This window comes from Misgurnus anguillicaudatus, chromosome 23 (genome assembly GCF_027580225.2).
Source record: "Misgurnus anguillicaudatus chromosome 23, ASM2758022v2, whole genome shotgun sequence".
In the NCBI taxonomy this organism is placed as follows: domain Eukaryota; kingdom Metazoa; phylum Chordata; class Actinopteri; order Cypriniformes; family Cobitidae; genus Misgurnus; species Misgurnus anguillicaudatus.
The window spans coordinates 31,205,215-31,210,465 of record NC_073359.2 but is presented as its reverse complement, the minus strand read 5'-3'; positions in this window follow the sequence as shown (position 1 = coordinate 31,210,465).

Sequence of the window (5,251 nt, the reverse complement as noted above, 5' to 3'; positions counted from 1 at the left end):
ACAAAGCTTATTTTTTATCATATAACTGTGGTATTTAACATTACGTGAATGTAAAAGCAACCTCACAAGCACAATAGAAATATATAAAGTTATTGATAAGGATTTATTAGACGCAGTTTAGATTCGGATGCACGCTTACTGTGTTTTATACGGTAATTTAGTCACGTCGAGTTTTGTTTCTACTTTAATATACGTATTGTCATTTATGTGTATCATCTTTAGCACCCAGAATCTTTTGTGTCTCAAACATATTTGTGTTCGGCTGCTATTTTTATCACATTAATGTTTTAAAAACATTTCCCTACATGTAATGACGGGGAATGAAGCTGTCCAATCATAGCAGTGGGTGTTTACGTTCAGGTCTTCAATGCGGCCCGCCCCTTCAAACGAACCATTTCTCAAGACAGCCACTAATCCATGTTACAAAATAGCGTATTACTTATTGCTTTTGATGTTTTTGAATGTAAAAACAACGCGAAATGCATAAGTAGACATCAATCAACGTCATAAAGCAATAAAATCGACCAATTCACGGCCCCTTTAATGTCGCGCCATCTGAAAACAGCTGATGGCGATTTAATACTAATCAAGGAACCGGCATTACTGACGTGATGCGCGTGGTATCGCATGCAATTTATCGTGCAGCCCTACCTAATACGCTTTAAAATTGTCATTAAAAATTTAACTGTGTTTTTTAGCAGGTAGATCTTGTCGGCTTTATCATTTTAAAAGTAGATCACCACACAAAAAAGTCTGGACACCCCTGGTCTAGACTTTATTAAGCAAACAAAAATCACAATTTCAGACCTGCCAACCTTGGAACATTTTTTTGAGTAGCAACTTATCCCAGGGGCGCGGCGCGAGGTCAGGAACATTTGCTGATCAGTAGTGATTGAGTTCACATGCTCACTTATCACTTATTACTACAACTAATTAATAAGCACTAGTTCCCACTCACCACCATTTCTATTCTTTCAACATACAAGTAGGCTATAAAGAACTCTTTTAATGAAAAGGCAATCCCCAAAAATATGCCTATTTAACAAAACGACTATGGCAAATGTCTTAAATACATGTTATAAATAACAATCCACAAATAGCATGCTATATCCTTGCTTTATATTCCAGCATGCATGTTGACATGAACCTCTAATGGGGCACAGCATGCCTACCACTACTTTTTCTTTAACATACCTAACATGAACAGAATTAATATGTTTTAATGCATAAATGGCTGATTTGCATTCTACAGTACTGATGATAATAAGTCTTTTACAAAAATTTACAATAACATTACTTAGCTGCTACTACAATAAAAACATATGTGGATAATCCTTTTGTGTATATTATCTGCATAGTGTTTAAACCTGCTGAAAAAAACAGCATAAACCAGCATAATTATCATGGTGGTCACTAGGGCTGTCAACGAATATTCTAAATTCGAATATATATTCGAATAGTGGAAAAAAACGAATTTCGAATATGAAAACTAATATTCGAATAAATTATTATTATTTTTTTAAGCCCGCGGTAGTAGAGGCGTGGCTGTCTGCTTTGTGAGTGGGCGCACTAGTGCACCTGGTTCAGGGACAGGTCAAAGTAGTCACACTGTCTGTCACGGTTAAAAGTTGACGCGTCTTGCATGGAAGATAGCAGAAAGTCGACCGCAGCAGAGAAAGCTATTTTAACCCCCAAAAATCTAAAAAGCTATGTCTGGAAGTACTTTGGATTTTGGTCGGTAGGAGTTAAAAATTGTTGAGCCGCGAGATAAAGATGTTAGCATACCATTCGACCACTAGCAACATGTTGTCACATCTCGAAAATGTGCACCCAAATGAGCATGGCATCTTGTACACATTGCATATTAATTAGTTTGTCACTTCAACTTTTAATGCTTAATCCTGTTCTGTACACACACACTTCAGTAATTTATGGGACTGACAATCGCATTCTACAACCGCATTAACTCCCGCAAACTGCAGGGACAACTGCGTTTACAGAAACTTTGCATAGTGTGTAGCCTACACAGCAAAATCCCCGGTGTTAAATAAACACTGTGGGTGTATATATAATCCACACCCAGATGGGTTTGTATAAAGACTGGTGTTAAAATTTAACACTGAAGCAGTGTTAAAGTTAATGAGATAATGAAGTGATGATTAAGACATTAATGGTGAACACCTGCTGATCATTCTGTGTCAAATCAACCTTAATTTTAGAATTTTCCCTTTCTTTAATTTTTTTTATTTTGATGACTCTTTTTCTGGATGAAGTAATACTAAAATAATGCAGAAAGACAAAATATTTAAAGGGGACATATTATGAGATTTTTTTAAAGATGTAAACTAAGTCTAAAATAGGTCTGGGCAAAGGTGTGCCGTTTTGGGTGTGTCATTTAAAATGCAAATGAGCGGATGAAGTGCAACCACTGATCACAATGATGGTGGCTTGTTGCAATTGAAACTCAATTGTGCTGTGAAATATTTTATCTCTCTCTTTCTCTCCCTACTAAATGGTTGTGCTGTGGTTGGATAGTGCAGATAAAGGGGGCGGTATTACCTTATTCTGACATCACAATAAGGGCCAAATTACAATGACCCATTTTTCACATGCTTGCAGAAAATGGTTTACCAAAACTAAGTTATTGGGTTGATCTTTTTAACATTTTCTAGGTTGATAGAAGCACTGGGGACACAATTATAGCACTTAAACATGGAAAAAGTCTGATTTTCATAATATGTCCCCTTTAAAGGGGACATATTATGAGATTTTTTTTAAGATGAAAACTAAGTCTAAAATAGGTCTGAGCAAAAGTGTGCCGTTTTGGGTGTGTCATTTAAAATGCAAATGAGCGGATGAAGTGCAACCACTGATCACAATGATGGTGGTTTGTTGCAATTGAAACTCAATTGTGCTGTGAAATATTTTATCTCTCTCTTTCTCTCTATACTAAATGGTTGTGCTGTGGTTGGATAGTGCAGATAAAGGGGGCGGTATTACCTTATTCTGACATCACAATAAGGGCCAAATTACAATGACCTATTTTTTCACATGCTTGCAGAAAATGGTTTACCAAAACTAAGTTATTGGGTTGATCTTTTTAACATTTTCTAGGTTGATAGAAGCACTGGGGACACAATTGTAGCAGTTAAACATGGAAAAAGTCTGATTTTCATAATATGTCCCCTTTAAATAAACACTATCATCATCTGTTTGAAAACTAAAATTACAACTTGCTTGCAGAGTTACATGGATAACTTCGATACAACTGCTGTAAATCTGGTTAATAAAGTTAGTCACCATTGCTCCGATTAGTGTTTCCTTTAGTTGGGTACTTGGGTCTTAAAGTTTATTGTTAGTTTTTTCCTGCTCATTGTGTCAGTGTGTTTATAAAACACTTCTGTTAAAGCAGAGGAAGATGAGATAAATGAAGTCTAGAACTGTTACAATGTTAATTATTATGAAAACAGAAGTGTTGTGATTCAATGTTCTCATACAAATAAATAATCACTGTATATAAGTGTATAATTTTATATTTGGTTTACCCCATGAAATCCATATAGCCTTAAGAGTTAATTTTTTTCACCGAAATCTAATCTGTGCTGTCAGTCAGACACACTGAGACATCAACAATCAGCCTATAAAACACAATCATGGTGACAATCAGCAACAAAGCTTCATGCCGCAATGCATGCTGGGTACCAGGATTGTATAAAACTCATTCATAACTCCCCTCATGCATTGTGACATGACAAACTTGTGCAAATTTCTTACCATTTACTGTCACCCTTGTTGAGATTTGTATCAGAAGTTATGGGCTGTTTCTCAATATGCGTTCTTCAGCGATCTTGCGTCCTCGTGTCCTCGCTCTACGTCATCATTAACGGTCGAAGTTCAATCCAATTCTCAAGAACGCAAGGACAGAGGACGCATGAAAATACCCGGATGTGTTCTTGATATCGAGGATGCATCGAGTGCAGACTTGCTGAAATCGCTTAACGCCCCAGAAGTCATTGCGGCAAAACTTCCGAGTTCGTTCTTCCAAGGTCGCCTGGCAAGACCGATCTCCACGAGGACGCAAGTCCGTTCTTTGCGTTCTTGGAATTGAGAAACAGCCATGATGTCTCTCTTAAGCACTATTGTCTTTATCATTTATTTATGCTCAAATGTTTTAATGATTGGTAAATAATAAAATAAATAACCAATCTCAGATGCTATGAAAAGTTTTCCCTCTACATCAAGCAACGAACAAACAGTCTTAAGAAAACAATGTTATAATTGCTAAAAGAGGAAAATTAGTTTAGTGAAGGTCAAAGGACGAATGTCTAACTAAAGGAAACACTAATCACAATAATGGTGACTTCAAATGAACCCATAACAAACACAAACTTAAGATTTAATGTGATACATTCTGTGATTACATCACGTCAGAAAGAAGATTTGTCTACTAAATCATGTGTGTGGATGCTTGTATTTTGTTCTGACAGTTTAGAAGTTAAACTTATCATCCCGGTTTAGAAAATAACGCTGCAAGTTATACTTTTAGTTTTTTTAACAGAGATGCTGATAGAGAGATAAACGTGAAAGATTGCAGCTTTTGGAGTCATACACCCAACAATGTTTATTTAATGCTGGGGATTTCGCTGTATTCATCTATTGCATTTTGTCTTTCTTCATCATTTTAGTATTACTTTCTCCAAAAAAAAAATCCAGGAAAATTTAGTTAATTTGACACAGAATGACCAGCGGGTGTTCACCGTTGATGTCTTGGTCATCACTTCATTGTCTCATTGGCTTTGACGCTGCTTCAGTGTTGAATTTTAACACCAGTCTTTATACACACCCATCTGGGTGTGGATTATATATACACCCACAGTGTTTATTTAACACCGGGGATTTTGCTGTGTACATAACCGAACTGAACAACTAGTAGTTAATAAAGTGTTTAAACGTGCATCATGGACATGACAGGTCTCTCTTCTGAAGAAATAATTTATTACAAGGGTGAAAAGTCTTCTGTATGTGCGGTACAGAGAATGACAGAGGCATAAGCGTTTGCTGCTCAGTGTTGCCAGATCTTCCATTTAAAAAAACAGCGAACAAGAAAAATCCAATAATAAACCAAAATAAATCCAAACGCTTTACCTCAAAGATCAAAATATGGAGACTGGTACCTTCACAGTTTAACAACACCAAAAACTTGATCGCTTCATGAGCCAAAAGCCATAAACGGTTAAGCGCTAAAATGGTA